This window comes from Malaya genurostris, chromosome 1, assembly GCF_030247185.1.
Source record: "Malaya genurostris strain Urasoe2022 chromosome 1, Malgen_1.1, whole genome shotgun sequence".
NCBI classification, from domain to species: domain Eukaryota; kingdom Metazoa; phylum Arthropoda; class Insecta; order Diptera; family Culicidae; genus Malaya; species Malaya genurostris.
In genome coordinates this window covers 125,542,650-125,555,607 of record NC_080570.1, presented here as the reverse complement: position 1 = coordinate 125,555,607, position 12,958 = coordinate 125,542,650, and the positions used below count along the sequence as shown (strand labels likewise).

At 36.9% G+C, this 12,958-nt stretch overlaps 1 protein-coding gene across 4 annotated transcripts in view; it reads right to left on the bottom strand.

Moving 5' to 3' along the window:
• LOC131425693 (uncharacterized) overlaps window positions 1-9,367 on the bottom strand; it is an 88,579-nt gene extending 79,212 nt beyond the window's left edge. The window contains exon 1 of one of the 4 annotated variants that reach the window (XR_009229015.1): window positions 9,266-9,367. The gene's annotated coding sequence lies outside the window, so the exon portion shown is untranslated. The other 3 variants (XR_009229021.1, XR_009229018.1, XR_009229017.1) reach the window with 3 other exon arrangements.
• Window positions 9,368-12,958: the final 3,591 nt, after the last annotated feature.

Below are 12,958 nucleotides of genomic sequence, written 5' to 3'. Positions count from 1 at the left end.
AAGGGGAACCGTGGTCGAAAATCGATAATTTCTTCTTGTGCGTTGGATGGAAGCAGACGTCGTGGGACCAGCAGCTTCGGAGAGTGCACCTTCTGCGTGGTTAAAAACCTCAAACGCTCAGGTCGCATCTCTCATTCGCTTGCTGGCCATCAAGGCGAGAACCAGCAGCGACTGAAACTGGATTCTGAGTCTGTTATTGGATCTAAATTTAGGTCCTGAACTCAGGGTCCAGTTCTCTATTCCAGACTTCTATTCGGTTCTTCTTAAAACCATAATAATACTCCTAAAGAATTATGCGGAATTTACTTTACTGTACCTCTACACAACCCATTTTTGTCGTGAATACGACTTACTTTACTATGGGGTGCCTTTTCAAAATTTACCCTCTGAGAGAGTGATAAGTTTCTGATCGTGAATATCTATTGTTGTATCTAATGAATCAACATAATACTTGCGACATGCCGACATGGAAATATGATCACAATTTTATGATAAAATTTTCAGTTTTGTGACATAGTCTCAAATAATTCAAAATTAAACTTTTCTGAAATGTTTGGTATAAACGAGTATCAAAGAGGATAATTCATAAGGCGCGTTTGCCTTTCTCGTATTTTTAAAGCTCATAGCTCAGTGATCTGTGAAAGGATTTATATAATCTAACTACCAATAGAATCGAAATTTTTCAATTTAAACGTGTATTGCAAAAGCATTGAAGTATTTCAATAGTACACTATTGAAAAACCTGTCTCATTTGCTCCATGTCAACACCAGCCAATCAGAACGCGTTCCAAGGAAGAGAACAAAATATCTGCTGCTGTACAACAAATCGTCCGGGAAAAATGTTCCGAAAAGTGGTGAATATCGCAGTGAGTTCCTCAATTTGGTCCTTGTGAATGCTAGAAACGAATCCCTACAGCATATTGATAGTTTCTTTCAATAAATTATGCAAATCCGAAATGAAATAATCGACAATAAAATTCTGTATGCGGCTATTTTTATAGCCGTTCGGACCGCCCATTAGTGAAAAAGCTACAAACGAAATCACATAAAAGGAAATCTCTTAACAAAAATTCAATCAGTTTGGATTCAATCGCCACTGCGAGCAGATGTGTTTTGTGTCGTCTGCACGCTTTCGACAAGAGCGATTACGTCACAGCTGCCAGTCATTAGCATTGGGAAAAAACAACGGTGGAGAGCATTGCACAATATCAGCCGTTCTAATGGCTCTAAAAGTTTTCTAAAGAACTATTAGGATTTGTTGTTCGAAAATCGTAGGGAAATATCCTCAGTTTACGGCAAATCAAGAACAGTTTGCTTAGATTTGTGCACTTTTCGCTGTGTGAAACTCACAGTAATCGAGATCAAGTGAAGCCTTCTTTGTTTTTGCGAAAAATGTTCCAGAGTTTAATGTCGTAGAGAATTACGCAATTTGACCTTTCTGAATGCTAGAAACGAGTCCCTCCAGCATATTGATAGTTTCTTTCAATAAATTATGCAAATCCGAAATGAAATAATCGACATTAAAATTCTGTATGCGGCTATTTTTATAGCCGTTAGGACCGCCCATTAGTGAAAAAGCTACAAACGAAATCACATAAAAGGAAATCTCTTAACAAAAATTCAATCAGTTTGGATTCTATCGCCCCTGCGAGCAGATGTGTTTTGTGTCGTCTGCACAGCTAGTTTCGCTTCCGACAAGAGCGATTACGTCACAGCTGCCAGTCATTTGCATTGGGAAAAAACAACGGTGGAGAGCATTGCACAATATCAGCCGTTCTAATGGCTCTAAAAGTTTTCTAAAGAACTATTAGGATTTGTTGTTTGCAAATCGTAGGGAAATATCCTCAGTTTACTGCAAATCAAGAACAGTTTGCTTAGATTTGTGCACTTTTCGCTGTGTGAAATTCACAGTAATCGAGATCAAGTGAAGCGTTCTTTGTTTTTGCGAAAAATGTGAAAAAGGGGAATGCGTACATAATTCATACAATTGATATTCGGAAGTGTTAAGGAACATGTCAGTTGTTTTCGTATTCACGACATCCAGTTATGTCTCTGACATTACCCACCCGCCTTTTTTAGGTATGACTGTCAGTGACATCTGTACCAACTGTCACGTCAAAGTATTCGGTATACGTCTGTCTTTCTGAAGTATTAAAAGTGCAATCGGCGATTTTTACAATGAGTGAAATTATTCAACAAAAAAGTTCCATTAAATTTTGTGGATCAAATTTGTGGTGCCGAAACGTTCAGAACGGCCGTGGCAAAAGGCCTTCGGTGATAATTGTATGTTGCGAGCAAGTGTTTTTGATTGGTACAAGTTGTTCAATGAGGGTCAAGAGCGCGTTGACGTAATGTTGACAATTTTCTTTCATTATCGAGATGTGGTGCACTCCGAATTCCTTCCGATCGGCAAAACTGTCAACAAGTAATAATATTTGAGTGTTATGCGTCATTTGCGCGAAGCTATTCGTGAAGCCCCCCTTCTTTGATACGCCACTGGCTCCGGGGAAATCGTTTTTAGTCGATTGAAGATATCAAACGTGAACCGCTACACGCAGTGAAGGTTATTCCGGAAATTGACTTTAACAACTATTTCGAGGATTAGAAAAAAACGTTGGCACAAGTGAACTGAGCCTAACCCTTGGTATTACATTCCTGTAGTGGAATTTGACCTTCTGTTTCAACAGACTTCGCAGCCGATGCAGAGTGTACAGAACCAGTGAATGGTTAGTGCTACAATTCTACTGACACTACGAATCCTTCCAGGTCGGGGCTCGAACATACGACAACGGGTTCGTAAGACCAGCGCCCTATGCATTGAACCGCCAACCCCCGAAGTGAACTGAACAAACTCTATTTTTGCGCAGAAAGGAGTGTTTCCGTACGAAATGTGGCCAAAACGCTGGGAACCTCCAAGATTACCATCGATCGAGCAAAGAGTCCGTTTTTTGGACAACAGATACGACGATAGCGTATGTTTACGCTCAGGAATGCTACTCCCCTGATTCGAAAACATCGTAATTTAGTGCTGTTTTAGTCGGATTTGGAATCAGTTCATTATGGAAAGGACATAATTTCTTCAAAAAATTATTGGCTATTCATTTTTTATTATTTATTTTTATTATTTTATTATTTTTTTATTATTTAAAATAATAAAATAATGTCACATCGTTGTTAGCGATATTTTTTTTCTCGTGTCTAATTATCAAACATCTATCGTCGCCGATTACTCATTTTTGGAAGTCTGTCCACAAACGAATTTCCAGACATGACAGTCACGATCTTTTTTTGGCGCACATCTACGGTCCTCCGCGAAACTGGCACCAATGGTGATAAATTGGTTGCACTGCTAAGTTCCCATCATACATTCATAATGCAAATGTCAAACCGTGAGAACCCTTTCGATTCGGTAGCTCATTTGTATATATTGAGATTTTATGGCACACTTTGATTGAAATGATAACAATGCAATTAATCTCGCGCTCCACCAAGCGGTGAGTGCGGTCATTTCAGAAGGTACCGGGAACGAACCACATTTTTCAAAAACATTTATAAGCACATACATGTCTTTATTATTTATCTTTGGTCTGTCTTTATCGCATAGAATTTTAAACTGTTAATTTTACGTACATTTTGATTTGTTTTTTATATTTGGTATTTACTAATTTTCATTCTAAACATGTAAACGCATTCAGTGAATTGTGTTGTCTCTATTGGGAAGGATGATTTGTCAGTCGAAAGAGTTCCACACGGAAAGTTCGCCTCAATAGAGCAAATCTACGGATTTGAACTCAGGGAAAAGTGGCATCACTGCTGACGAAGCTACCTATGCAGCAACAATCATAGTAACCCATGAGATAGCAGACAAAATTTGACAGCTATATCAATCAAACTCTAAGAGCAAATTCAGCAGCTAGAAGTTCTATATAGAAGATCTATAATAGAGCAGAAACTGGAACAAACGTATCCCCAGCAAGCCGTTCTAGTTTTATTTCTTCGACCAGTTCTTCTGTCAAATTTAAAACTGGTCTACGATGCCGTTATATTTTTTGTATATTTGAAACACGAGTAAAACACTGCTGGGGCTGCCAGTTTTTCTTGTTATAAAATTCAGATTTAAATTTTGTAACTGGCATAAACTATGCATCTAGAACTAGAAAACTCCTGAACATGCCCTAACCATGCTGGCAAAAACAATGAAGCAACTCAGCACGCTCTTTGAACATAACTCATGGCTTGAGTTGCGACTACCAGGCCCGTACCCAGGATTTCGTTTCAGGTGGGGCCCAAAGATAAAAAGGCGGGTGGGTAATGTCAGAGACATAACTGGATGTCGTGAATACGAAAACAACTGACATGTTCCTTAACACTTCCGAATATCAATTGTATGAATTATGTACGCATTCCCCTTTTTCACATTTTTCGCAAAAACAAAGAACGCTTCACTTGATCTCGATTACTGTGAATTTCACACAGCGAAAAGTGCACAAATCTAAGCAAACTGTTCTTGATTTGCAGTAAACTGAGGATATTTCCCTACGATTTGCAAACAACAAATCCTAATAGTTCTTTAGAAAACTTTTAGAGCCATTAGAACGGCTGATATTGTGCAATGCTCTCCACCGTTGTTTTTTCCCAATGCAAATGACTGGCAGCTGTGACGTAATCGCTCTTGTCGGAAGCGAAACTAGCTGTGCAGACGACACAAAACACATCTGCTCGCAGGGGCGATAGAATCCAAACTGATTGAATTTTTGTTAAGAGATTTCCTTTTATGTGATTTCGTTTGTAGCTTTTTCACTAATGGGCGGTCCTAACGGCTATAAAAATAGCCGCATACAGAATTTTAATGTCGATTATTTCATTTCGGATTTGCATAATTTATTGAAAGAAACTATCAATATGCTGGAGGGACTCGTTTCTAGCATTCAGAAAGGTCAAATTGCGTAATTCTCTACGACATTAAACTCTGGAACATTTTTCGCAAAAACAAAGAAGGCTTCACTTGATCTCGATTACTGTGAGTTTCACACAGCGAAAAGTGCACAAATCTAAGCAAACTGTTCTTGATTTGCCGTAAACTGAGGATATTTCCCTACGATTTTCGAACAACAAATCCTAATAGTTCTTTAGAAAACTTTTAGAGCCATTAGAACGGCTGATATTGTGCAATGCTCTCCACCGTTGTTTTTTCCCAATGCTAATGACTGGCAGCTGTGACGTAATCGCTCTTGTCGAAAGCGTGCAGACGACACAAAACACATCTGCTCGCAGTGGCGATTGAATCCAAACTGATTGAATTTTTGTTAAGAGATTTCCTTTTATGTGATTTCGTTTGTAGCTTTTTCACTAATGGGCGGTCCGAACGGCTATAAAAATAGCCGCATACAGAATTTTATTGTCGATTATTTCATTTCGGATTTGCATAATTTATTGAAAGAAACTATCAATATGCTGTAGGGATTCGTTTCTAGCATTCACAAGGACCAAATTGAGGAACTCACTGCGATATTCACCACTTTTCGGAACATTTTTCCCGGACGATTTGTTGTACAGCAGCAGATATTTTGTTCTCTTCCTTGGAACGCGTTCTGATTGGCTGGTGTTGACATGGAGCAAATGAGACAGGTTTTTCAATAGTGTACTATTGAAATACTTCAATGCTTTTGCAATACACGTTTAAATTGAAAAATTTCGATTCTATTGGTAGTTAGATTATATAAATCCTTTCACAGATCACTGAGCTATGAGCTTTAAAAATACGAGAAAGGCAAACGCGCCTTATGAATTATCCTCTTTGATACTCGTTTATACCAAACATTTCAGAAAAGTTTAATTTTGAATTATTTGAGACTATGTCACAAAACTGAAAATTTTATCATAAAATTGTGATCATATTTCCATGTCGGCATGTCGCAAGTATTATGTTGATTCATTAGATACAACAATAGATATTCACGATCAGAAACTTATCACTCTCTCAGAGGGTAAATTTTGAAAAGGCACCCCATAGTAAAGTAAGTCGTATTCACGACAAAAATGGGTTGTGTAGAGGTACAGTAAAGTAAATTCCGCATAATTCTTTAGGAGTATTATTATGGTTTTAAGAAGAACCGAATAGAAGTCTGGAATAGAGAACTGGACCCTGAGTTCAGGACCTAAATTTAGATCCAATAACAGACTCAGAATCCAGTTTCAGTCGCTGCTGGTTCTCGCCTTGATGGCCAGCAAGCGAATGAGAGATGCGACCTGAGCGTTTGAGGTTTTTAACCACGCAGAAGGTGCACTCTCCGAAGCTGCTGGTCCCACGACGTCTGCTTCCATCCAACGCACAAGAAGAAATTATCGATTTTCGACCACGGTTCCCCTTTTATACGCATTCAGTTGAAGATATGTGCCTGACTACCTCAAAATCGTCGTCCTTGCGCGAAAAACCCAAGCGAAAGTAAAGAGTTTTCCGCGTTGTTTTCAAATTTTAAGAAAACTTAATTTTTGAGTTGTTTGTGGTTATCGCACACTGTTCAAAATATTATCCTGAATTCCTGATCATATTTTTGATGAAATGGTGAAAGAATTATGTTGCTACCATTAATACAAGTCGAGATATTCACGATTAAGTTCTGCCCATTCTTCCATATGGCTAATTTTGAAAAGGCGCCCCATAGTAAAGTAAGTCGTATTCACGACAAAATATATAGCTGTGTGTGCCTTTTACGGATGTTTTTAACAGACACTTTAAACTTTTCCACTGGAACTGTTATTGTATTACATTTCTTTACGTTTACTGTCTTGTTATTTCTGTAACACATGTCTGAGATCTTCTAGATAATCATATATCTGTTTTTGATTTCGGGAAGGGCCAGGGCCCCTCGAACACCCCCCCCCCCCTCCCCTCTGGGTACGTGACTGGCGACTACTCAAATTCATAAACGGGAACAATTTGTCAAAATTTGAGGATGGATTTGAGTAAAATTTGTTCAAGCCATGATTTCTCTCGCATTTATTCATACATTAGAGTGAGCTTTGAGTTTTCAATTTGAATTTGGGGGTTTTGAAACCATAAATCATCAGTCATAGATGTTTTCAATAGATTTTTTTGGTTTCAATTGTACTAAGCGAGAAGTCCAACATAAGAATATCCGAATCGTTCTATTTCGACTCCAAACCAGTCAAAAGGAAACGGTTTCAATCACTTTTTTTGGCCTCCCATTCCCAAAAGAAAGAAGAATGACCAAAGATAAATAATAAAGACATGTATGTGCCTACAAATATTAAAACAAAATCTGGTTCGTTCCCGGTACTTTCTTAAATGACCGCACTCACCGCTTGTTTGAGCGCGAGATTAATTGCATCGTTATCATCTCAACCAAAGTGTGCCATAAAATCTCAATATATACAAATGAATAACGAATCGAAAGGGTTCTCACGGTTTGACAGTTGCATTATGAATGTGATGATGGGAACTCACTTCACGGAGGACCGTAGATGTGCGCCAAAAAAAGATCGTGACTGTCATGTCTGGAAATTCGTTTGTGGAATGACTTTGTATGTAAACATAAACGTCTTTATTATGAGTGCAAGGAACTCAAATTGTGAACTGTGTGAAATTAATTAAAAATATTTTTTTCTTATTGCAAGTAAAATATATTCAAATTTTAACAGCTTCGTCCCTTCACTTAAAAAATGAGTAGATAGGTGATAACTCAAGTTTAGAGTACGTGCATTTTTTATGAGTTTGAGTGGTGTGTCACTCAATTTTGAGTTATGTTTAATGAGGCGGCTGACAATCAGCGAGAAATGGATGTCAATGCCAATCTTTTTTCACGCTGGATTGGCCATGAACGGGGAGATTTATTGTACGAAATGCTTGCCGGAAGTCAACCTGAAGCGTAAGATATACTCCAACAATTTTGCCACTGAACCTGAGGAGAAATTGATAAATAAACCGAAGGAAAAACTCAAAAACATGCCATGGCGAATGTTCTGGTTAACTGCCGGAAGGCGCTCACAAGAGCGTTTTTTTGCAAGTAAGCTTAAATGTTTGCCTTCCATGTAAAATGGAAAAGCTTTTTCAATCACCATCCGAAAAAAGTCCATTTTTTAATGCAAGCGTTACTCAAGTCGGGTCAGAAAAATTGAATTATAGGCTATAGAGCTGGGTGAGCTTTCGATTATATCTACAAAAATTATTTCAGATATTTCGGTAATTACACATTGGAATTTCGAATGGTATATAAGGCTTTCCCATTGAGTCGATAATTTTTGTGATACTTTCAAACTTGCTTAACTTTTCCGTGTTCGATTTCAAGTTACTTATCCACATTATTTCATCATAAAAATGGTGTAAAGCAGCACAAAATCGAATGTCGCTAGCTCGAATAATCATTAATGTTAAGACAATTTCCCGATATTGATATTTGCACTGAAATTTGATCATTGAAATAGTTTTGTAAAGTTTAATCTGTTATTGGTTTGCACGCTCGAATGCTCGACTGCACGAAAAGAGCCCGAACCGAGTGTTTTCAATGGGAAAAGAACTTAGGATACAGGTCAATTGTATGGTTAGTGGTACGAGTCTAATGACACTGAGCCCGAAGCGCAAACATCGGGTGAAAATCTGGCAGCACTGAAACACACACACGAGTTTCGGTGAGTTGTAACCAAGGAAAATAATCACTCTCTCCCGTTTCTGGAATTGTTATCCCATTCGAACGAACATCATCAGTTACCACCCACCACCCTTTTAGCACGAAGAACTACACTCTCACTGTTCTGCGCTTTCTCTTCGCCTTTTGCTTTTACACTTATCGGCTCTCTCAGTCTTATCCAGCCCTTACTACAAATGTTTCGGATTCCTTCCAAACTTTATCCCTTTTGCACTCTCCCTCCCAAACAGTGTAGTAGTGAGTCGTAAAAAGGATGCGATGAAACCACTAAGAAGAAAACATTGAAAATCCTCACAATGGCGTTTGAAATGTCCTATAGAACCGGATTACGAAACAAATGCACAATATTGATTGCTTATCCACTGTCCATCCATTGTTTGTCACTCCCTCAACATTGCTTCACTATCAAGCACAAACAGAAATACTTTTCGCACTTGTTCGGATGATTAGGCAATTGCAAGCTTTGAAAACAATATGAACTATACTGAAAGAAGAATCACGATGGAAAATCCAGCTTTTTTATCTGTTCTGTGTCTAGTCCGATTGAAAGCCACATTGCAGTACACAGTACACATATACTGTTTGCTTGAGATTTTTACTTGTGAAGGATGCAGTGTTTCACAGTTTTCTTCAATCCGATCCGTGGCACCGTTCGCGAGAGAATGGCTGACTAATGTGGCCTGCTGTTTCAGGAAAGTATCCGACTGAGAGTGAGGAAAAACTGACGTTTGCAAAATCAAACATTCGAAAAGGTTCCCGAAATAATCTGTACGAGTTCGAAATATATTCGGACTGTGTTTGAAACCATGGTTGATTATGTTTCATTCTGGTGCATTTGGTCGTTAGTTATAATTTCAACATTTTTTGTCGTAATTTTTCAAAATTTACCCTGTACAAGAATGGGTAGAACTTAATCGCGAATAGCAACATAATTTTTTCTCCATGTCATCAAAAATTAGGTCAGCAATTTATGATAAAATTTTCAGTGTTATGAAATAGCCACAAATAGCTCAAAATTGAACATTTGTTTGGTATGAACGAGCATTTAGGTGAAATGCAGTGCCAAAATAAGGTGCGCGAATTTTCAACCGAATGAATTAAACGAATCGTCGCACAAAGCGTATCGTCAAAAACATCATATTAACAAGATAACCAGCTCTCACATTTCCCGAACAAATCATTGGCAACATTCTATTTGCGCGCATGGCGCCCTCAGGCGAGTCCGCATCGAATCTCATACATAGAATTGGGGGAGAGATATGTCAAATTTGTCAGCGTCAAACTAGTAGCACTTCGCACCCATACGATTGACATGATATGTTGAATATGATACCGTGCGATGGCGTTGCTGAACTGAAAATTGATTTCGCTTTAAGCTGACAGTGTTTGGTATCGTGCAAAAGCGACACATAGAAATTCGAAATATTTTCAGTGGTTGAGTGCAGAGGGGCAAACTGCTCTTATAATTAATTTTCTCGCTTATTGCGAGATTGTTCATTGTTCCAGATCAAAACCTTTGGCATGATTACAATCTTTTACCTAGCTGATTGCAACTATCATTTATGAAAGAACTGAATAATACTCAGACCTATCTTTTTTTTTATTTAAAGGATATTTTTATTCAGGCCTATTTGCGTACAAGCTTTACATGGCCGATTGAGCCGATTTTTTAGATATTTTTTTTTTTGAGTTGGATCTCGTTGTCACCCTTTTTCTAAGGGGAGAGGAGCTTCCATTTTCCTCCTGGGAGAATTGAGAGGCATATACAAGGTAACAAGTGATTTGCACGGAATTCTTGTTTCCTGGCCGGAAGTCACATAAGAAGGTATAGGCCTCTTCAAGCGCATGCGTAACAAACGTACGCCATTTAGAATACCGGGAAAAAAATTCTTCCACTTTTCTTTTTCGATAGAGAGAATCTCTCCGTATTGGGACATAGTTTTGCGAATATAATATATATCTTCCATATATACTGGAATTTTGTACTTGATATTTTCATGCTTAACATAGTGTACATTATTATTGTCTTTTGCGAATCGAATTGCATCCAACTCTATAAAAATGGATGTAAACAACATTATTTGTCTTATTGCATTGAAGTAAATGCACACGTTTAATGTCAATATGCATTTGCTTCATAAGCAAACCTTCAAGTTCTCGTATCAAAGGTCGAATTTTGCACTGCTTGAAGTCAACAACAATTGTATTCTTTCGTGTGCTTTTGTTCGTTTGGTTCACTCATTTCGAGGTCGTTATATTGTTCACTACACAATACTGTACTTGGTTTCTTCTGTCCCGAACGTAAGCGGTTTTGTTTTATCGACTGACTTGGATGAGATGTGAAAGCGAACTGTCAGACCTATCTTATAAGGATTTACAACTAACTTGTAAGATATTCACCAAAAATATCTAGTTTGTAAAGTATAAATGAACAATATTTTACCATTTCTCATGACTTTTTAAAAGAATGAGAGATACTTTATGTTCACGCTTGGCGAGTAGATATCAACAATTTATAGTTTTAGAATTTTCAAATTTTAACTAACTAGATCAAGCAGTATGATGAAAGTGAGTTTATGGTTTTTTTCTACTAAAATTTAGAAATCCTAGATGATCACAAACGATTAGTTTGGATTTTTCAAATTTAAACAAATTTATGATGAATTTGAACATTGCATTTGTATGACTCAAATAACAGGTCAACGAATTGACTGCGTTTCAATTAAACATGTAATGAATGAGTCAGGAAACAGAATTAATTGGCTCAAGTGGCAAGATACTTGTTGTGGTCGACTGATGACCTACACATCTATGTAATTCTTTGAAAACTTATACTTTAATACATGATAGTTCCATAGACAACAGGAATAGTAATAATTGGGCTTTTCATAACAATACACTTCAACTTTATGCCTTGATGAACCCGATCGGTTATCATGAACCTCATAAAATGCTTTTATTTTAATATTGTTATAAATTTCGTAGTGCCGAATTCAAACAGCCAAAACAGAGCAGATTATAAGAAATTTCGTTTTATCGTATCATCACAGACGAAAGATATATAGGCTCAAACCTTTTTTTTCAAAATCCTGTATAAATTTCAAAATTCTCGGTGGATTTTTCAGAAGACCGTAAGAGCAAGTGACAGTTTCTCTTTGTTTACTTTCTCTTCTATTAATTACCAAGCGGTTTTACCTGTCTCTTTGCATAGAATGATGCTCGAAACTTTAGACCAGGGGTTCCCAAAGTGGTCGATATAGACCCCTAGGGGTCGACATCCTTTTTACGGGGGTCGACGTAAACGAAAACTGGCTATGAGGGTCGACGAGGTCTAGAAATCGACTCCCTATTGTTTGATATAAGTTGTTATTTGAAATATTCATGCTAAAAAAGTTGTGTTCATTCGACCATCCGTAGAAATTGGTAAGTATTTTACATCAATATTAAAAAGTAAGAAATTGAATTTTCAAAGGAAGTTGTTAATGGGGGTCTGAGGCCTAAGTTAATTTTAGTAAAGGGGTCCATGACCCAAAATAGTTTGGGAACCCCTGAATTAGACTTTCAAACTGAACTGTGAAATCCAAGAAAATCTTTTTAAATCACATCACAATAATCGAAAGAGAGAGTGAACGAAGAGAAACTGTCACTTGCTCTTATGGCCTTCTGAAAAATCAACCGGGAATTGTTATAGGGTAACGGCTCCCTATTTCATCTGAGGTCCTATTTCCATCTCATCCCTTCACTTTGAACATGAGTAATATTTTACAACCTACCTGAACCAAACTGTGAAATGTTTTAAAATGATTATAAAAGCTGTTGTCACACTTTTCCATCGAAAGAAATGGTTTTAAATTCTTCGGTGATCGTTTTGTTTTTCATTCAAAATAAACTCACTTTTCAATTTAGGACACATTTTCGTCTCAAGATTTACAATTCGATTCGTCTCAAAACAAGATCACTATTTCGCACAATTACACTACCATTGAATGCTGGATGATTTCATAATTAGTAATGTTCACTTGCCACTTGTTTTTTTTTTTTTTTTTTTTTTTTTAAAATAACTATTTATTGGAATATGAGTTAAAATTAAATTATTAAGATTTAAATTGGGTGTTCAGCCACAAGTGGTGACTTTTCAGCCCTGTTATATATATATATATATATATATATATATATATATATATATATATATATATATATATATATATATATATATATATATATATATATATATATATATATATATATATATATATATATATATATATATATATATATATATATATATATAT